The sequence below is a fragment of the Delphinus delphis genome, chromosome 11 (assembly GCF_949987515.2).
Source record: "Delphinus delphis chromosome 11, mDelDel1.2, whole genome shotgun sequence".
NCBI classification, from domain to species: Eukaryota; Metazoa; Chordata; class Mammalia; order Artiodactyla; family Delphinidae; genus Delphinus; species Delphinus delphis.
In genome coordinates, this window is record NC_082693.1 from 92,415,180 (window position 1) to 92,437,664 (window position 22,485).

The following is a 22,485-nucleotide window of genomic DNA, read 5'->3' on the forward strand; positions in this document are numbered from 1 at the left end:
ACCAGGGCCCTGACTTCTTCTTGCAGGAAGGGGAGGGAGGTACTTCCCAGGAGGGGAAGCCACAACCTGGGCGAGCACTCCGGCGGCCCGACCCACGCTGGCCATGTTTCGTACTGGGGGCCCTGGGATATACAAACCGTCTACTTCACTCTCGGGCGGCCTCGCTGTTTGCAAACCATTTTCCCCAACGTGATCTCATGCTTTCTCTCACAGCAATTCTGAAGTAAGCAACACTATCTACATCTTAGAGATGAGAAAAATGATGTGAAACTGGGTTTTACAGCTTCCTGGGGTAGCACCAAATGACTTGAGGGTTTTCATAATAACCCCCCAAAACACTTCAGACAATGCTCTGACTTACAGATGCAGGGTCCCCGGCACCCAGAGAGGCAGGTGAAGGCAGCTCCTGGAAGGCTGTCTCCCAGAGCTCACCCTGTTCCCAGGACCCCAGGCAGCTCACGGCACCAGACCCCGCAAACTTCACAGAGTGTGGGTGCTGGTGGCAGAGGATGTACACTGGGGTCCCATCCTTTCACACTCGGGACGGGCACCTACCTGGAAAGGACCTCTGCCTGCCTGGGTCCCCCAGGTGAGCAGGACACTGGCCCAGTGGAGCCCCGGACCTGGGAGAAGTGGGAGTTTGCTCCCCAGGGAAAAGCCTCCCCCACCCCCCCGGCTGCCTTTCTTCAATGCGGCACACACATGCCAGAGGTGGGGATACACGGATGCAGCTCAGAACCCCAGATGCTCTGGCAGGTCCCCTGTATTTTCTTAATCGACTGAACGTTAAACTTCTGCCAGGGTCAGGCAGAGAGCCTGAGGGGAGACACTGGAGTCGTCTTTCCAACAAACACATCCGGAGGCCTCTGGGTGCTGTGCTGGGCACGGAAGACCCGGCCTCGGCCTCAAGGACTCACGGCTCCTCTACACGCCTGCTCGATGCAACAGGGGTACCCAGAGGCCTTACTTACCCCCACCGCACTGCACAAGGGTGAGTGCCGAGCACCCAGGGAACCCCGAGGAAGCACCAACTGCCTTGGCCAAGGCTGGGGAGAGGGGTGGGGTAGGCTCTGAAGTGGCAGGGACTTTGGGGCAGAGTCTCTATGGGGCATAACCGAGCTCCAGCTGTGAAGTCACCAAGCCGAGCTCCTGCCGGACTCCACTGCCTGCTGGCTTGACTTCATCTCTCAGAGCTTCAGCTGCTTCGTCTATAACATTTGAGGGTAATGACGTCATTGTCGGGGGAGTGTTCCACTTTACACAAGCCCATTAGTAAATGGAGACAGAATGCGACCAAAAAAATGACCATTTTGCAACTCCTAACACAAATAATGGGCATAGATACAGATCATCAGCGGACGATGAAACCACTAAGTGAGAGGCGGATGGGGAACCTGATAAGGGATGGAACAGGCAGCACCCTCCAAACCCACAGTCAAGGTCAACATCACTAAACAGGGGCAGCCAGAAGTGTTGAGCCCCCTAGTGAGGTGCACAGGCAGCACACAGCACCACCTAGGAAGGACCCTCACCCCAGAAGTGAACTGGAATCAAAACAAGTCGCTAGAACTAACCACCAGTATCCAGGAAATACAGAGGGTAGCAAAACAGATGATACCGCCAGGAAGTAGCAGCCAAAGCCAGACCACGGGACAGTCTATAGGACAAATGACCTGGTTTCTCCCAGGAGTTAGGGGCTTATAAACAAAGGTGGCTGAGGGGCTGTTATGGAACAAAGCCAAGGAGACATTACAACTAAATGCAATGTCTACTAGACCCTGTTGGGTCCTGGTGCGAACAAACCAATGACTGAAAGAAGACCTCTTTGAAATACACAGCACACAGGAATTCTTGCCGATTTTGTTAGGTGCATGGTGGGTATGTAAAAATAAAAGTCCTTATCAATGGAGGAAGAATAATCTTTTTAATAAATAGTGCTGGAACAATTGGATATCCAGACGCAAAAAAGAAAAAGAACCTTAACCTAAACCCTATACCATATACAAAAATTAATTCAAAAACGCATCATGGATTTAAATGTAAAGTGTAAGGCTACAAAACTTTTAGAAGACCCAGGAGAAAATCTTTGAAACCTAGGGCTAGGCGAAGTGTTCTTAGACTTGACACCAAAAGCATGACCCTGTAAAAGGAAAAATTGACTGGACTTCACTAAAAGTAACAGCTTTCATGCTGTGGCCCTGTGAAGAGGATGAAAAGACAAGCCACATAGTGGAAGAAAATATCTTCCAGCCACATACCCAACACACCAGCACCTAGAACACAGAGTATAGGAAGAATGCTCAAAGCTCAACAGTAAAAAAAGAAAACAAACCAAAAAAAACCCAAACAATCCAATCAGAAAATGCGCAAAAGACATGAACAGACATTTCACTCAAGAAGGATCGTGGCCAACACATAAATAGCTGTTCAACGTTAGCAATTAGGGAAATGCAAACTAAAACCACAATGAGATATCACTACCCACATATAAATACGAAACAGTGACATCAAATGCTGGTGAGGATGCAGAGAAACTGGCTCTCACATACGTTCCTGGTGGGAGTATAAAATGGCTGAGCGGCTCTGGAAGAGAGTTTAGCAGTTTCTTGTAAAACTAACATGCACCTACCATACAACCCAGTAATCACTTTTAGACATTTATCCTAGAGATATGATTGTACATTCACCCAAAAACGTATCACAAATGTTCACAGCAGCTGTGTTTGTAATCCTCAAAACATGGAAACAGTCCAAACGTCCCTCAACGGGTGAAAGGTTAAACTCTGCTCTATCCAGACCATGGAATACTACCCAGCAACAAAAAGGAACAAACTATTGACACAGGCAACAGTCCAAACAGATCTCAGGGCACTATGTTTAGTGAAAATAGCCAATCTCAAAAGATCACATACTGCCCGATTCCGTTTATATAACATTCTCAAGATGAGAGATCTATAAAGATGGAAAACAGATTAGTGGTTGGCGGAGGCAGCAAGGAAAGTGGGCGCACAGATACCCAGAGGGTAACACAGGGAGTTCCCTCCAGGCGGTGAGATACTTTGTATCTTGATAGTGGTGGCGGCTACAGGGGTCTACAGGAGACAAAACTGCATAGAACTACACACACATAAGAACAGTGAAAACTGAATAAGGTCTCTCGTCTAGTTAACAGTACTGTACTAATGTCCATGTCCTGGTTTTGATACTGTCCTACAGTAATTTGAGATGTCACCATTGGGGGGAAAAAAGGTACACGGGACTCTACATACTATTTTTGCCACTTCCTGTGAGCCTATAATTATTTCAAAATTTAAAAGTTTTTAAAGGGTTCTTATTAAGAAGAGATGTACAATGAACTACTTAAGGGCAAAAAAGAACATGACATCTGGGCTTTTGCTCTTTGAAAAGGGGGAGAGGGACAGATGCAACAAGATTGCCAGATGTTGCTAACTGTTGCAGCTGAGTGACTGACGGGTAGAAATGCATTCTATCAAAACTATGCACTCTACTTGTGTTAGAAATTTTCCACAATAAAAAGCTTTAGACCGTAGAACAGTAGAATTTTCCACCAAATTTGTAAAGAGATGGGCAGTCACTCAGGAAATTGTATCAGAGATTTACTGGTTATCTTGTAGAAATGCAATCAGAAAGATTTGTCAAACCCAACAACGGAGCTCAACACATCTTTTTTTTTTTTTTTTTTTTTTTTTGCAGTACGCAGGCCTCTCACTGCCACGGCCTCTCCCGTTGCGGAGCACAGGCTCCGGACACGCAGGCTCAGCGGCCATGGCTCACGGGCCCAGCCGCTCCGCGGCACGTGGGATCTTCCCGGACCGGGGCACGAACCCGTGTCCCCTGCATCGGCAGGCGGACTCTCAACCACTGCGCCACCAGGGAAGCCCAACACATCTTTCTTTTACCAAAAAAAAAAGTTCCAATTCCCCATTTTTTCCTATGACCACTGGTTATCAGAGAGATGCTTCCCAGGGATGTTTCAAAAACATCTTAAGGCATATTTAATATGTCCCTTCACAGGAAAGGCATGTTATCACAATGAATGAGAAAGGAACTGCTCTTCGAAAGAAACCTCAGTTAGGGCAGAGCTTTCTGGAAAAGTATATGTGAAAGTGCTTCTCCTGTTGTAGGATTTTATCACCAAAAACAGTATGTCTGTAACTTACAAAAACGCTCATATCTGAGCTCCTAAAAGCCTACGTAACAGAATTTTCTAATCTGTTTAAAAATTTCCAAAGCATTTGAGTGGGTTTTGGACTCATGTGTTAAGAACTTTAAAATACCTTCCATTTAGTTCACAAGAACATCTGATTGGCATCAGGGAGGATGGAAATGTACTAGCCAAATTTCAACAAATCCTCTGCGTACACAGTGGATGGGATGGAAAAATGAGTAACCCGATTTAGAAAAAAAGCCAATGATGCATTTCCTCTGTGTGCAGCTACATGTCCTGGGCAGGGATCTTTTTCAGGGACGGCGGCCATTAAAACCAAGTATCTAAACAAACGGCTCTTTCCCAGAGCATCAGAGGACAGTTTCCAAAAATAAGTACATGAAGTCAAAAGGTTTTTGTACCACCAACAAAACTTTTTTTTTTTAATTTTTAAAAATTATTACATCTTTAACTCATCCTTTGATTTCTGTTTTTGGTGTAGGTTTTATGATATACAAAGTATAACTAACATAATACAAGTATAGAATAACTTCATCACTGTCCATATATTGGGGGCGCATGCCCCCAAAGTTCTTCTACTGATAGGGATGTGTGGGTAGAGAAGGTCTAAAGAGTGGTGCTGTAAGCAGTGGAAAAAGCCAGTCGATGACATGGCTCTTAACTTTCTCTGCAATGTCTCTGCCTCTGCCCTCCCGCCGCCCTCAGTCCCAGGCTGAATCAGACCAAAAGCCCAGTCAAGGCCCAGTCCTGCCTCTCTCTCCCAGTGGCCCACCTACTGGCAAGGTGGCTCCACACCCAGGCCCTCACTCACCCGCCTCCCTTGCAATCCTAGGCTCTGAGTTGGGGAAACTGAGCTGGAATCTCAGCGCCACCACCCAGCCGGGACTGGATGTCTCCGAATTTGTTTCCTGGGTGCATCGTGCTATAACCAGGACCCTTGGGCCAAATGAGCTTAGGAATTCAGAGCTTTTCAGACTTTAGGAAGGATTACGGGGCTGTATATGGTGCTTAGGCAGTAACACCCCCAGAGGGGTCTGGGCGGCACCCCAAAATCAAACACACAGTACTTCCACAGAGAAAGGTGAGATATTTTTAAAGACCCTAATTAGCCTCGCATCAATTCAGGTCAGATTTTTGCCACGAAATTAGCTTGCGGCAGACTTAGGAAGAACCCCTGGGATTTCGAGCGCTCTGGATTCCAGAAAGGTGGAGAAGGGACTTGGGCGTGGCCCATCCTCCAGAGCTCCGGGGAGGCAGATGCTCAAGGAAGCAGGAATCCAGTGTGGTTTATTTTTTCACTTATTTTCAAACATGACCCCATCCCGCCTCCTGACCTGAAATCCTTTGAGAACATGTGAGGCTCTGAAGGTGGGATGCAGTCCTGACTCCTCTGCAGAGCCCAGGGTCCTGCCAGCTGGGTCCCAGCCTCCCTCCCTAAGTGCTGGCAATACCGGGTCCCTCCACATGTAGCTCTGGCCCCTGTGCCAACGCACCCTCCCCTCTGCCCTGGTCCTCGTGGCGGGTGACAACTTTCACTCACAGGTCATCCTCAACGTCACGGCCTCACCGAGGGCCGGCCCACTCACTCCCGCCCAGCCGCACCGTGCTCGCTCCGTGAGGTTTGTTCTGACAGTGTTCCTGTCTCCCCACACCTGAGTCAATTCTCTGTAGGCCTGGCACAGTGCCAGACACACAGCAGGGACCTGGAAGAGAAGAATCAATCAGATGACTGATGAATGTCCGGCATTAAGCCACGTGCTGCATGCTGCCGGCTCTCCGTCACTTGGTCCCCTCCCCACCATCCAGAGCTCAGCTAAGGACCTGGACCTTTGGCTGGAGGGAGGGATGGGCTGGGTGAGGGCAAAGGATGGAGGCTGAGTCACACCATCTCACACACATCTTCCATCGTGGAGAGCCACACCAACGAGGGCAAAGAACTTGTCCTACGTGCCTCCGTCAGGACACAGCCCAGTCCACCTGGTGCGAGCAACAGGAAGGTGAGAACCTGCCAAGGTAGACACATTTGTACCAGCTGGCACGATCTAGCAATGTCCTGCCAGAATAAGGAAGCTCCCAGTCAAACAGGGCTAGGAGTCTCCTGGCAGGAACACTGATCAAGGAACCTCTGAAGGGTGACCACTCATCCCTGTCTTCTCCCCAACCAGCCTGCAAGCTTGTGGAGGTCAGAGGTCATGTCTTATGTGTAGCTCTGATCCCCGGCACCTACCTCAGAGCCTGGATATGGTTAGCACTCAACAGGCTTTGGCTGGATAAGGGGGCAAGCGAATGAATGTTTGGGCTTTGCAGTTCCTTCCAACTCTAAAACTCCTTGACACCCTCCACCATCCTTGTACCAAGTCCCAGGAATGGCATGTTATCCTGCTCCCCCCTCACACCCCCAGATCTTTATTCCCACCTGCCTTTGTAGCTATCCCCTTCTACGGCCTATTACAGTTTGCACGTGGCATGTCTTCCCTGGTATTGACCATAATTGTGATTAGATGTGTTCCCTTAACATCCTGTAAGTGGGGCTCCATGAGGGCAGGGACCAAGTACTGTGATGAAAAAGTACTTGCTGAATGACTGCTTTGGGGATATGTTGACAGACACTCGACCAGGGGTGTACCCAGAGCAGGCCTGTGGCACTCTACAGTTGACAAAGCGCTCCTGACAGCCGTGTGGAGTAGGTTTTATTGCAGTCAGAACATCCTGGCAGGGGTATCAGGGTCCCCAGAGAGGGCCTCGGGGAGCACCAAGCCGCAAGGTTGGACAGAGTGCACCTTGTGGGTGCAGAAAGCCAGGCTTCAGGGGATCAAGGGAACAGGGTCGGGCAGACCCAGCTCCCAAGAAAAGGGAGGAGTTCCAGTTTATGAATGTCCTCTCCACCTCCTATTAGCTGCCAGAAGGGCACTTGAGAGCCCAGGATGGGAGTACAGGGAAGTGAGGGGTCTCGAGTAAAACTCAACCAGGCCCTGGCGAGGCCTGATGAACCAAGCCATGCCTTAGCAAACAGCTCGGAGTGATGCAAACGCGCACGGCCCCTAACACAAGCCCCGCCCCGTCCTTCTCTGGGAGGGACGCCTCTGGCTGACTCCCTTTCTGAAGACACCCACCTTTTCCAGAAAAGCTACAGAGCTCTGTGTAGTCACTAGACTCAGGCACCTGCCTTGGAATTTAGGTATTTCGCAGAATCTCACCATGTCACCCAGATTTTATTCGACCATTTCGCTTCATGCTTGGGAGACACCTTACTGTTCCGTGTCTCCCACGGATTTCCTGCCTGGAAGGCTGAATGATGGCCTCCCGAAGATGTGCACATCCTAAACCCCTGAACCTGTGACTATTTCACCTTAAATGGCCAAAGGGACCTTGCAGGTGTGATTAAGTAAAGGATCTTGAGATAAAGAGATTATCCCAGATTATCTGAGTAGGCCAGATATTATCACAAGGGTTCTTACAGGAGTGGGAAAGAGAGGCTCTGAAGCTGGAGGAAGGGCCCTGAGAGCCAAAGAATGCATGTGGCCTCTAGAAGCTGGAAAAGGCAAGGAAACAGATTCTCCCCTTGAGCCTCCGGAAGGAACACGGCCCTGCCAGCACCTTGGTTTTAGCCCCGTGAAATACATTTTAGACTTCTGGCCTCAAAACCAGAAGATAATAAGTTTGCATTTTAAGTCACTAAGTTTCCGGCAGTTTGTTACCAGCAGCAGTAGAAAACTAATACACCCAGTTTACAGATGAGGAAACAGAGGCCTGGAGAGCTAAAGCCATGTGCCCACAGAATCCTGGTAAACGGCTCCTCACGCTGCCCGTGCCGTCCTGTCAGGGGCCCAGATATCCGAGGGCTGTTGAAGAGCCGTGGGCTCTGGAGTCAGACACCTGGACTTGACTTCCAGCTCCGTCACTTACTCGCTCTGTGTCTGCAGGCAAGTTATACAACCTCTCCCTGATGCAGCTTCCTCAGCGGTACAATGGGCTGCAGCCACACTTAGCTCCGAGGGAGCCGTAGGGAAGAAACAAGTCACTATAAGGAAAGCACTGCGAACAGGGCCCGGCCCCGAAACAAGTCACTATAAGGAAAGCACTGCGAACAGGGCCCGGCCCCGTACGACGTTACCTGTGATGATTCACTCCCGTTTCAATCATTGCATCCTTCAGCCAGGCTGAGAGAGCACACTCCCAACGGTCTCTGAGACCCGGGCCAGTCCTGTCTCTGGTAGTTGGCTCTTTTTTTAAAGTCTTCTGAGGTCATAGTTTCATTCATCAGTTTCAGATCCAAAGTCTTTTGAGCTGCACCCATGAAGTGCTCGCTCGGGCAGTTGCTACACACCCACGGGCCAAACTGGGCTGGCAACACGCTCGCACGCACATCTCCAGAATACGGAATACGAACGAACGCAGCCTGGGAGGGGTTTCGGTTCTTTTATTTAAGATACACGGAGGAATCTCCACCTTCGCAGAGCTCACTAGCAGCACTTGACCTGAGCACGGTTAATCTGAACTGGCCACTGCTCTCACTTCAGTTGCCTGGGGATGACGGGCCCTCCGGTCTCTGGGGGCTGTTTGTTCTGTGGACTTCTGGGTGGCTGTCTTTTGGGGGAGGCTGACCCACATCAGAGCAGGTCAGCAACCCACAGCCTGGCCCTTCTCCAGAGGAGATTAGAGGGAAAGCGCAGCCAAGGGCTGGGCGGTGCTGCCTGGCTAGCCTTTGGAAAAAGGATCACATGCCCTCACGAGGGGGCAGGGTCCCACCTCTCAGTTCCACGCCCCTTCGATCAACACGGACAAGCTGAGGCCACGCTAGTGGTTCCACATCTGTCCCTGTTCTCCTGGGGTCAAGTTCCCACGAATCTCTCAACAGGAAAGAAAAACCATCCAATCATGTATCTGTCCTTCACTTGGTGTTGGGGGCAGGGGGGGTAGGTGCAGAAATAAAAGAGAACAACAAAGTAATCCAAAATCCTTCAGCAAACACTTACTTAATTCAGCCTTGTAATTAAGTCTTTTTTTTTTTCAACACATACCAGGCCAACTTTTGATCTTTACGGTTTTCTCTCAAACTGAGAACGGATGGGCCAGTGCTCGGTCTCTCTAGCTAGACTCTGTGTCCCTCTAATGAGACCACCTTTTCATCTAGCTAAACCCCACCCAGCCCTAAGCAAATGGGTCCCCTTTGGATGCGGAACCCTCAACAGTCCCGCTAGCCCTTGGGTGCAGGCTGTCTAAACTGAGATCCCTGAACCTGCCCTGACCCCTGGGACCCCTTTGGTAAGAAGCCCAGCTCCAAGGGCAGAAATAGAGACACAGACGTAGAGAACAAACGTATGGACACCAAGGGGGGAAGTGGCGGGGTGGTGGGGGTGGTGGGATGAATTGGGAGATTGGGATTGACATGTATACACTGATGCGTATAAAATGGATAACTAATAAGAACCTGCTGTATAAAAACATAAATAAAATAAAACTCAGAAACAGCAGCCCTGCTCCAGCCCAGTGAGAAATCCTAGCCTGAACTTCATCCATGCCAACGTGTACTAAGTTGGGCGAGTCAGCGTTCCACCCCAGGTGCACACCCCACAGGAGTCCATGTGCGCCACACAGACAAGAACAAGAAACTTCACTGCAGGCCTGTTTATAACAGAAAAAGCCTGGACACAACCCAAATGCCTATCCTCAGAATGAACAGGGACGGCTGAACCTTGAACAACAATGGGTCAGGGGCGCCGGCCCTCAAACATCCACGTATAACTCATAGTCAGCCCTTCGTATCCGTGGTTCCACACCCTCGGATTCAACCAACCGTGGATCACGTAGCACGGTATGTATCTATTGAAAAAAAGCCACGTGTAAGTGGACCCACACAGTTCAAAGCCGTGCTGGTCAAGGGTCAACTGTATATTTAAACAGCGTGAACTTCCGTGGCACAGGGAGCAAGGACTGCTCTACACAACCTGGGTGGCTCACGACAGGTTTTCCCGTATGAGACTCTATTTGCAAAAAGGTCAGAAACAGTCAGTAGTGACGAGGTGTGAACAGTGGTTACCTCAGAGGTTCACGACCTGGATGGAGGAGGCCCCAGGGAGCCCCCAGGGAGAGGCTGGGAATGTTCCACAGCTTGATCTGGACAGTGGTTTACACGGGTATTTACAGACGTAAAAATCCATCGCACTGTACGTCTAGTTGTATACTTTATTGGAGTAGGTTAATAAACATACACTTTCAAGCACCTTCTATGTGCTACGTCCAAAGGGTATCTCCGGCAAGACTCTAACTGCTTAAGAGCTTACAGTCCAGTGGGGAAGAAAATACACTCAAATAACAATATAAGATTGCCCGTGGCCAGTGGGGCAGTTAATAAGAGTGGGCCAAGGGATCAGTATTACTCATGAGTCAGGGGAAGTGGTAGAATAAGCTGATCAAATGCAGGCGTTTTGGAGGCAGCCAGACCTGTGTCCAAATCTTACTTCTAACTGTGTGACCTGGACGAGATGTTTGCTCTGCTTCTTCATGCTGCGGGGGAACCACAGTTGAACCACAGCACTTCATGGGTCCTTGTGAGGATGAGGGAAAGAATGTACACAAAACCCTGGGGCATAAGACTTGTTATTCCTGTTGCAGGGGGGGCCTGCCCTGTGCCAGGCACCACCGTTCACAGATGTGAAACGGGCCCCGCCCCCCATGGCTCCCGATCCCACCACGAAGAGAGCAGCCCCCATTCGCCCACTCGGCAAACATCTAACAAAACAGGGGCTGTGATGTGGCCTTTGCCCTAAAGGAGCCCACAGCCCAGTGGGGAATCAAGACACCTAGGACACAATGTAAAAGGCTTAAGTGCCAATGGAGAGGAACAGATAAAGAAGCAGGGGAGGTCTGAGCTGGGCCTTGAGAGGCAGAGAGGATTTGGGCACGTGGAGACTGCTAGAGAGGGAAAGGCAAGCAGGCAGAGGGAACAGGATGAGCAAAGGCACGGAGGCGGGAAGGCGAGGAGGCACGTGGAGAAAAGAGCGACCAGTCAAGGGTGGCTCAACAACAGGGGACCCAGTAAACAGGGCCTGGGACAGGGTCTTTATTTATGTGTCAGTGGGGAAGCCCCTGAAGGTTTCAGGGGAAATAAGCATATCAGAGCAGGGATTTAGATGACAAGCCAGACAACAGGGAGGCGGTTACATTTCTCCAGGGCTGGGGCCACGGGTCAGATTTCCCGAGATACACCTGGTCCCCTTCCTGAGACCCAAGCTTGCATTCTTGATTAGCTGATGGTCAGGGGCCTGAATGAGGATGGCTGGTCCTTGAGGGGGTAGCCTTGACCTTCCTGCACTGGGCAAGAGGGTGAGGATACATTTCTTATGGTTCTTGTTTATTTAATTGTATTCAATTTAACTTTTTGAAAAAGTCACATATTCACATGAATCGGCACTCAAAGCGTACGAAGGGTCTCCAGTGAACAGTCTCCCGGCACCAGCCACCACCCCAGAGACACTGCAGTCACCAACTTCGTGTGAATCCCCAGAGACCCTGAGCACATACATAAGCAAATGCACTTTCTATTTGCCTTCACTTTCACACAGACGGAAGCACACCAGACACACGTCCTGTACCCGCTACCTTCACAGCAATCTATCTTGGTGACTGTTCTGTACCCGTGCATGGAGTCTCCATCTTATTTTTTATGGCTGCACAGTTGTCCATGGTTTGGATGGACCATAATTTGTCCCTGGCCTCTGCTGATGGACTTTCAGGTTGCTTCCAACCTTTTGCTATTAAAAATGAGGCAGCCATGACTAACCTTGCACACGTGGTAACTCATCTGTAGGATAAATTCCTAGAAGTGCAACTGCTGGGTGAAAGCCTTCAAGGATCTGTAATTTTGAAAATGTTGCTAGAGAGGCAGGATACATCTTAATTGCTCATCCAAAAAATAAGCCTAATTATTGGGGAAAATACTGACAACATGTAGTTCCAAGGATGCCCAGATGAAGACACAGTAGACACAGAGAGAGCACTAGGTCGGGAGATGGCTCTGGACCCAAATCAGCCCCAACTCGCCCAGCGTCCTGGTCCATGGACTCGCATTTCCTCACCTGTGAGTGAAGGGCCAGACCCGCTCAGCCCCTCGGCCGTCCCCAGAACGGACAGGCTCTGGTGCCCTGGTCCCAGGTCAGGGGGAAGTGTGGGAGATGACTGGAGTCACCTCGACACCTGACCCTAATTGGTCTCCCTGGGCAAAGGCGCCATGGGAAGAGCAGGCAGGCCATGGAGCGTGCACCAGAAGCAGGTCTGGAGGGGACAGGTGGGAATGCAGAGCCCGAGACGGCGGGGTGCTTCCAGTCTAGCTATCCTGAACGAGTGACAAGCACCTCTGGCCACTTCCCATGCGTGAGCTGTAGGGACACCACAGCCATGCGAGACACACTCAGGCTCCACGACATTTACTGCTGTGTCCATCACGGACCTGTTAGGTAACAGCCATGGCCACCTAAACCTCACTCATCAAGCGGTGGCTGGCAGAGGATGGAGGAGGGCCTCTGGATACCTAGTGTCCTCCCTGTGAGTGAGGACAGCTGGGTAAATGCAGCAGGCAGGGCAGGGCTTCCTCCCACCCGCACGAATCTGGCTCAACTACTGAGAACTGCAAATGGAAGAAATGGTCTTCCGCCCCCAACCAAGCGGGAGACACCTCCTGGCAAAGCCAAGCCAGCATTTGAGAGGCAGAACCCTCGCCAGCCTTCCCGTTTCCCAGCCCGTGCTCTGCTCCAACAGACTGGACAGCCAGGAACGCCTGTAAATCGAATCATGCTTAAATGCACCGAGGTTATATCGCCATTAACATTTTTCTAACCACTGCCCAGGGCATCAAGCTTTCTTTGTAAAGCAAGTATGTACTGTTTTGCTAAATCTAGATTTTCGCACGCCCTATTTGTTTAAAACCTACTGACAAACATGTAGAGATGTACTTCTGTTCCAGGAGGTGAGGCCTTGACGCCAACTGCTCTGGGAGAGCTCCCTCCCTCCACTCCTCCACTCACCTGCCAGTACCTGTGCTCCAGGTGGTCCTGCTACCTGGAAAGCCCTCCCCTGCTTCTCCACCTGCCCACCTCCACTGTCCATCAGAGCCCCCAGCTCAACTGCCCTTCCCCCAGGGAGCCTGGGCCCCCCGCACACCAGCAGGCAGAGCAGACTGCTGTCTCCTGGGGCCCCCACAGCTTCGACCGGATCCTCTATGAACGCTCTTTCCAAGTCTAAGCAGCAGTTCCACCCGCTGGCCTTCCCAGTGGGAATGCAGGCTCTCTGGGGGCCACGGCTGTGCTGAAGGGGTCACTCAGAGGAGCAAGGGCACACAGGATTCGAAATCAAAAACTGGGTGCTTCCTTCCACAGGATCTTAGGCAAATTCACCCCTCTGAGCCTCAGTCTATCCGTCTACAAAGTAGGCACAATAATTCCAAGGGGCCAGGGCCAGTGGGAGGATTAAATGAGATGATATATGTGAAAAGCAATTTGCAAACTGCAAAGCCCTACACCAATTCCAGTGAGGATTAGTAATATTAGTACTAATCGCAGCAAGATCTTTTTTGACCCACCTCCTAGAGTAATGAGAACAAAAACAAAAATAAACAAATGGGACCTAATGAAACTTAAAAGCTTCTGCACACCAAAAGAAACCATAAACAAGATGAAAAGACAACCCTCAGAATGGGAGAAAAGATTTGCAAACGAAGCAACTGACAAAGGATTAATCTCCAAAATATACAAATGGCTCATGCAGCTCAATACCAAAAAAAACCAAACAACCCAATCAAAAAATGGGCAAAAGACGTAGACATTTCTCTAAAGAAGACATACAGATGGCCAACAAACACATGAAAAAATGCTCAACATCACTAATTATTAGAGAAATGCAAATCAAAACTACAATGAGATATCACCTCACACCGGTCAGAATGGCCATCATCACAAAATCTACAAACAATAAATGCTAGAGAGAGTGTGGAGAAAAGGGAACCCTCATACATTGTTGGTGGGAATGTAAACTGATACAGCCTCTATGGAGAACAGTACAGAGGTTTCTTAAAAACCTAAAAATAGAACTAACATGTGACCCAGCAATCCCACTACTGGGCATATATCCAGAGAAAACCATAATTCAAAACGACATATGCACCCCAATGTTCACTGCAGCACTATTTACAATAGCCAGGACATGGAAGCAACCTAAATGTCCATCAACAGAGGAATGGATAAAGAAGATGTGGTACATATACAATGGAATCTTACTCAGCCATAAAAAGGAACGAAATTGGGTCATTTGTAGAGACGTGGATGGACGAAGTAAGTGGTGAAGATGGTGAAGTAAGTCAGAAAGAGAAAAACAAATATATATTAATGCATATACGTGGAATCTGAAAAAACTGGTACAGATAATCTTACTTACAAAGCAGAGGACTTCCCTGGTGGCACAGTGGTTAAGAATCCGTTTGCCAATGCAGGGAACACGGGTTCAACCCCTGGTTCGGGAAGATCCCACATGCCGCAGAGCAACTAAGCCTGTGGGCCACAACTACTGAGCCTGTGCTCTAGAGCCCATGCACCGCAACTACTGAGCCCATGCTCCTAGAGCCCGGGCTCCACAACAAGAGAAGCCACCGCAATGAGAAGCCCGCGTACTGCAAGGAAGAGTAGCCCCCGCTCGCCGCAACTAGAGAAAGCTCATGTGCAGTAACAAAGACCCAACACAGCCAAAAATAAATTAATTAAAAAATAAATAAATAAAAAGCAGAAATAGAGACACAGACGTAGAGAACAAATGTATGGATACCAAGGGGGAAGGGGTGGGGTGGAGTGGGATGAATTGGGAGATTAGGATTGACGTATATACACTATTGATACTATGTATAAAATAGATAACTAATGAGAACCTACTGTATAGCACAGGAAACTCTACTCAATGCTCTGTGGTGACCTAAATGGGAAGGAAATCCAAAAAAGAGGGGATATATGTATACGTATGGCTGATTCACTTTGCTGTACAGTAGAAACTAACACAACATTGTAAAGTGACTATACTCCAATAAAAATTTTTAAAAACTAGATTAAAAACAAAAAAAGAGTAACATTAGTACTAAATAGTATGTTAACATTAATTAATATTAATTTCCTCACACACATCCGTTCACCAACACCTATCATTGTGCCTGCAGGCACCCGAAATGACTGCTGATGGAATCCCCGGTTCTCTGTTCATTCCAGACAGAACTAAAACCACGGCTGCTAGAGATGGAGACCAGGAGCCTCTGCCAGTGGCTACAGCAGCAGCAGCTGTGGGGTTAGTTATTTTTCCCCTGGAGCTTTCCTGTAAGAGATAACCCAGAGGGCTTTGGGAAACAGCCCCACCCAGCAGAGTGGAGGTGTTCAGCCACCTGCCAACAGGACGGGGCCTCCCTGCGAGCATGCTGCCCACAGGGGTTGTAGCAGGAGAAAAATAAAGGCACCAAACTCCACACACTTCTCCCAGGGTGGGGAGGCTGTCTTATCTGAAAATCACTTTCAGGGCGGCAGATGTAGTAACTTCCAGAGGTCTCATTCCACCCGCTTCATTGAGGTGAGGGCTGGGGACAGCCATCCTGGGACCACCCATGGCCTGAAGCTACAGGGTCCTCAGATCGTGGCTCCCGAACAAGGATACTGAAGTCTTCAGGGGGATCACAAAACAGACTGCAGGTTGAAAATAAGACACACACACACACACACACAGACACACACACACACACACACACTCACAAAACAGACTGCAGGTTGAAAATAAGACACACACACACACACACACAGACACACACACACACAGAGACACACACACACACACACACACCACACACACACACCCCCCCCTTCTCTATCCATCTTCACTTGACGGTGAAGACCAGCTCTCCCTCCAAGACAGAAACCAGGCCCTCCTCTCATGGGCGGGGTGGATTTCAAGGTTTTCTAACCTGGGACCTCATCTGAGTGAGCCCTGTGGCAGCCACGAGGTGGGCAGAGGAGGATGAATAACCCCACTGGAGGGCAAGTGACTGGCCCAAGGTCATCACCAGGTTCTCTGACTCTGTGCAGTGCCCCACCTGCTCCTCACATCATCGTGCCATCCAGCAAGAAGGGTGGAGACCTCGTCTTTCCTACAGACCTTGAGGTGCTCTGTTTTAGAACTTCTCTGATTCTTTCATATCTACGGCTAACTTTCATGTCATGGGTAAACGCTTGCAGCTCGGTGTTATGTGAACAATGAGCTAATGCAGGAATGACACCTAGAAGGAAAATATGCCCACTCTTCAACAGTGATTGTTTCTTGGTTTTAGAAATTTGGGGTGATTTCTATTCTTATCCTCCAATCTTTTCTGGGTTCCAAATTTACTATAATCAACAAGTACTATTTTCAAAAGCAGAGAACCCCATTGTTTTTCACAGGCTGAAACACTGCAAACCTTCCATGAAATACTCATTTTGTTGTGTGTGACCTTTTAAAAACATGGTAGAACTGGAAGTGATTAGTAGGTTAGGAACAAAAGTTTTCTGGGTGGGATCTTCCCTCTCTGGTTTCCGCCCCAGAGGAGAAGGAAAAGGAGGTGACTGTGGGGCTTCCTGCCTCTCAGCCCAGGCCTGAGACCTCCAGACCATTGGACGGAGCCTGTCCTTGAACACACCCAAGGCTGTTTAATGTACCTGTCAGCTCCTGGTATAACTCAGTTCTAATAAACAAGCCTGTTCGGACCTATCACTTCTCAAGAATAATTCCAGCTTTATCCTGTGTGGCAATGATACTAACCCATCCAACTGTTGGTTTGTTAGTCAAAGCGATTTCAGCACCTACTCTGTGCAAGGCATCGTGCCACACGCTGAGCCACCATTAATCCAAGACGGGAAAAACAACCAACCAGACCGAGGCCCCATGTCATCCTTCTAAGTTCTGCCCAAGCATAGGGTTTCAGATGCACTAAAACAGCAGCAAACAGGAATGTGAACAAACGCAGCCTAATTCCAGCACCGCCCCTCCCAGGACTTGGACAAAGCAGGGGCCTAGCACGAGTCCCTGATGAGAACACTGGCAGCTCAGCTGCACTGCATTAAGGTACCTGCACCACATGCCACCCGGCAGAGGTAGACAAAATGGGCAGGAAACGGGAGACAATCCGAAACTGGGGGACCTTCCAAATCTTCTCTCCAGGGCCCCTCACACTTTACTTCTTCCCCTTCCTGTCCTCTTTGAGGCCAAGAAGATCACATTCAATTAACATTTACTGAGGGCCTACTACGTGCTGAGCCCCAATGCCAAACAATTTTGCAGACAGAGGACTCAGACCTTTGCTTTGCACATGCTGTTCCCTCTGCCTGGAACCTGCTTCCTTATACATGGTGACAGCGTAAACGTCACCTGGTCAGAGAGGTGCCTGCCCAGGCGGGAATGCCTCCGTGTTCCCTCAGAGCACCTATGACAACTGGAACGGTTCTCCCCAGCTGGACTCAGCTCCCTGCACTGGCATACAGCCGTGCAACACCTCTTTCTTGAATAAATTAAACAGCCTGTAAGGTAACAATGAAAGCCAGTGTTTACTGAGCACGTACCACGTACAGCCGGATGCTGTGCTGAGCTCCGCGCAGACATCAGAGCGTCACAGCCATATCACGGCTCCACTATTATTACTCCTCTTTTACAAATGAAGGAAGTTGCATCATCTCCCGCTATTCTTTAAGAATGGGAATCAGAACCTGGTAAGCAACTTGTCCAAGGCCACGGAGCTAACAAGAGAGCCGCAGCTCCCAATTCTTCCTCCAGAAGGCTCAGCTTACCTCCCTCTCTCCCCGGAGCCCAAAGGGGTGCTTCCTTCTCCTATGCTCCCAGTGACCATTTTTGTCCCCTTCCTGAATTCTCCGCCTCCTCTCCCCAGGCACCCAATTCAGAAGTTTTCCTTGATTCCTCCCCTCACGTCCTACACCCATGGGCTCCCAGAGCCAAAGCTGTGCTTCAGCAGACATCCTGTGCGAAGACCCCTAGTCTTTCAGCCCTGGAGGGAGGGACAAACTGGGGCGCTCAGCTGGTCGCTCAACACCCAGCAAAGCAGGCGGGGAGGGCAGGCATCCCCTCAGTGAACCCACACATCCCCACCCCCCTTTGCCTGTATTTACAGCACTGATGAGCATGGGGGTCTGGAGGATGGAAGATGGGGGAAAAGGAGCGGCCCACCCTGTCCACAGCCACAGTGTGAGAGGTCAGCAAGGACCTGCCAGACCCGGGAGGGCCAGGAAGAACCCGGTTCCAGTTCAGGGGGCCACCCTACCGCCAGCCACGGAGGCCAGGGTAGAGCCAGCATTACAGCAGTGAGCTCCAGAGGCCTGTCCTGAGTCACACAGGGCTGTCGGGACCAGAAGCTGCTGGAAGGATAGAAGCGCAAGGCAGCAGGGACCGAAAAGGATGCCAGTGACCCGAGGGAAAGCAAAGGAGGGAAAGGCCCAGTCTCCTTGGAGTTACCTGCAGGAACGAAGGAAGAAGGAGCCGCGGGCACACTGTCCCGGAACACGCGGCTGAGGCTGTCGCTTCCTTTTGGAAAACTTCAGGGCTCCCTGGTGACCACACCGGGGTCAAGCTCAAACTCCTTAGTGGGGCCTTCAAAGGTCTTCACGCCCTGGGCCCACCATAGCCATGTCTGGGCGAGGTATTTCAGGCCTCTGCACCTCTGCGCAGGGGGGCTTCCTCTGCCTAGAATGCCCCCTCCCTCCACAGGCAGAGCACTCCCCGTCGTCCTTCAAGGTGCAGGAGGTTTCGCTTCTACGATGACGTCGGGCACACCCCAGGGTTAGTGGGGGAAGAGCGTGGGCTCCAAGGTCAGCTCCACAGCCCAGCGCGGCTTTACCCTCCTAGGCTGCCTCCTCTGCAAAACGTGAAGGTAACTGTTCCCACCTCACTGTGGTGGGAGGATGAAACTCAGTCGGTCATGAAAGCACTTTGAACTGTGCCTGGCACACAGTAAGTGCTTAATGAACAGGCTGTTGTTCCTACTGTCCTCCGGCCCCACTAGGGCCCTCTGTTTCCACCACAAGCAGAGCACTCTCTGTCGCGTATCTGTTACACGGTGTACAGCCTCAGCCAACCACAGCCTCTTAAAAGACACAACCCACGACTCAGCACGGTGCTGGGCACACAGTAGGTCTTCAGCAAGTGCTCACTGCCTGTGAAGGTCCAGTGGTAGACCCCCCCCCGAGTTCTCCCAGGGCCCAGCAGCTGGCCTTCCACAACTCACACACCAAATCCCCAGTCTCAAGGCCCAGCAGAGTGAGAAGGGTATTCACAGTTACTTGGTTTCAAAACAATAAAGGACCGTACTCTGCCTTCCCACTCCAGGGAATTCACAGGGAGAAATGAGCACAGGAGGGACTGGAAATAGCATGGAGCCCCTCTTGGGGAAGAGAGCTCGGCCGGCCCGCCAGAAACCAGGAGCAAAACCTCAAAGGCAGAGGAGGAGAAAACAGCCTCCAGACAGAAGCCCGAGCTCCACAGAACTCGGCCAACACCAGTGAACTAGGACAAGATCACCTGCACCCATTCTGCCCTGAAGCTCTTCTTCCCACCCACTTGGAGGCCTTTAGAAGGGGTTCCTGGGGTAACCCACTACCACATGGGAGCAACTTAAAACACATCCAGGATCCCAGAGGCTGCACAAAGGAGCCAGGTTGCCTGTGGCCAATTCTTGGGGGGAATTGATGGTGACTTCTCCATGCACACTGGCTATGGGGGCCTTGTGTCTGGATTGGGGTCACTGTCTACGTCCATCTCCCCAGCAGACTGGAAGCCCGTAGCGGCCAGGCACCAGGTCCCATTCATCTTTAGACCCCTGTGCCCCTAGCATAGTACCTGGCATGTCGTAGATGCTCAGTAAGTTACAAGGCAGCACACCTGGCAGCAAGAGAGGTCCTGGTTCATGGATGACTCCATCCAGGCCTGCCACGTACATGGACAAGGAGTCACGTGCTCCCTCTGGGTCTCAGTTTCCTCATTTGTAAAGAGGGATAACAAACAGTTCTGTCCACACACAGCCTCCGAGAGAATTAAGTGGGGAAATATACGTGGAAAGCACCAAAGCATCAGACGAATGCTAGTCAGCCTTCCAGTTTCAGCTCAGCTCCCCTCGCCCCCTCCACCCCATGTTGGAACCTTTTCTGCTGGCCACGTTTCCCCTCCCCCAGCACTGAACCCACTCTGCATCCCCTCTATTGTTTTATATTTTTCACATCATTGTGACTACTTGATTCTAAGTTTGATTCCCCGACCGACCTGAGAGGTCCTGGATCCCAGGGGCATCATGTGTTTCTGTTCAAAGCCTAATAAAATGGGCACACAGACCTGACCGCTGGGGCCTTCCCACCCCACGGTCCCAGCTCTGATACACACGGCACCCTCCAGCAAGATGTCCCGATGTGCAGAGCCTAGGGGGCCCACCAAGCACGCTGGAAAGGAAGGGAGATAGGAAGGGATGCTGCACCCACACGCTGTGCGGGAGTCACACCTCTGAGACCTGCGCCACCTTTGCAGGTGCGTGAGCTTATTTGCCTGGCTGCCTCCACAGCACAAGGGCCTCCAGGGCACAGATTGCTGCTTCTTTCCTTACATAAAGCACCCAGCAGTCAGATAAATAATACATGCCCTTCTCCTCACACGCAGGTATCAGACGTGCAAACACCTGCTTTGCCCCACAGTGCCCTGGGTGTGGGTGTGTGCGTGTGTGTGGGTGTGTAATGTCTGGCCTTGCACAACCCCAGAGGGGATACGGGTTGGGAACAGATACTCACGCCCACCTCTCAACCCCATCTCCTTGCCTTGGCCTAGAGTCAACTAGCACTAGACCCAAGCAGTGTGCCCAGAGAAGAAATGTCTGGGACGGATGCACACACCCTAAACCAGTCTCTGTGTTCCTTTTCCAAGCACATATCCTTGGAGCCCCAGGTTCCTGCCGGTGCCCCTCCAAACTGCTGACCTGTATGCAACGCGTGTACACCTTCATGCACGCATCCCCAGAGGCCTCGCCAGGCTAGCCACCAGCCCAGATCACAGCTACCCGCACAGGGCAAGGCCGACTCCCCCACTCACTAGGCTGTGCCAGGCGCCAGCACACCCACCGGGCGCACACCATCCCACTTGCAAAGGGCCTGTCCATCCGCTTCCCCTCTCTCCCGGCCACCCCCACGGGCAGGTGCGATTACACTCCAGGCGCGGGCCCCGCCACGCTGGCGAGGAGGGGGCAGCGCACACCCACGGGCGGCCCGCGACCTCGCAAGGTGGGGAGAGAGCGCAGGGCGAGACGGGCGGGGCCGCAGACGCCCCCTCCCTCCCCGCCAGGCCGGCCACCTTCGTCCGCTCCCCGCCCGGGGACCCGCGGCCAATGCGACCCGCGGGGCGCCCCCCGAGCGGGCCTCTCCAGAACGGGGCAGCCCCGCCGCCCCCGGAAGCCCTCGGCCGACCCCTCGGGGCCTCCAGCTCAGGGCCGGTGGGTAGGGTACCTCAGGAGCCCATGGCGGCGCGTGTGCGGGCGACGCGCGGCAGCCGGACTGTGAGAGCGAGGCAGGCTGACGGCACCGCAGCGCTAGTATCTCGCCGCCGTCGGCTCGTCCCGGGCCCAGCAGAGTGCCGCCGCGGCGCGCCTGCGCACCGAGCGCGCCGCCGGAGAGGGCGGGGCAGCGAGCGCGAGGCTGAGATCACCCTCCCGGCCTTAAAGGAGCCGCCGTCCCAAACCCCAGGTGGTGGGAGCGATCCCGCTCTCCTCCAGCCGATCGTAAACCAGTCATGAGTCGCCTCCCCAACCTCCATCCCACTCCGATCCCTGCCCACCAGTGAGCTTCTTGGGGTGCAGGGACAGAGTCTTGGGCTCCAAGCTCTGTCCCTGGCACTCGCTGGCTGCATGGAGCTTCACCTCTTTTCCTCCATTTGGGCCTGTTTGAAGATGAAACAATATCTAACGGCTATTTGTCGAGTGAAGGATGCATGTGGAATTGTGGAATGAATGCATACTGAGGTGCTGTGTGCAATAACGCGAAATGAAATTGCAAAACAGAGAAAGAGGTTTTTCTTCCCACTCCACCTAGCAGCGCTTCCTTCCTGCCCCACCGAGCTCTAGGTGGCCTAACTAGCAAATTTCTTCAGATATCATTCAAACCGCCTAGCCCATTTCTGTTTGCCAGGTTCACACCCAACTCAGTTTAACTAAAAAACATAAAATCCAATCAAGTTCCGGCTTTGGTGTGTTCAACATCCCCAAATGT

General features: G+C 51.3%; 1 protein-coding gene across 2 annotated transcripts in view; it reads right to left on the bottom strand.

The window, feature by feature from the left end:
• Positions 1-21,839, bottom strand: part of TMEM184B (transmembrane protein 184B) — a 49,077-nt gene extending 27,238 nt beyond the window's left edge. For both annotated transcript variants that reach the window (XM_060025659.1, XM_060025658.1), the window contains exon 1: positions 21,727-21,839. The gene's annotated coding sequence lies outside the window, so the exon portion shown is untranslated. The remainder of the gene's footprint in view (positions 1-21,726) is intronic.
• Between the last annotated feature and the right edge of the window lie 646 nt (positions 21,840-22,485).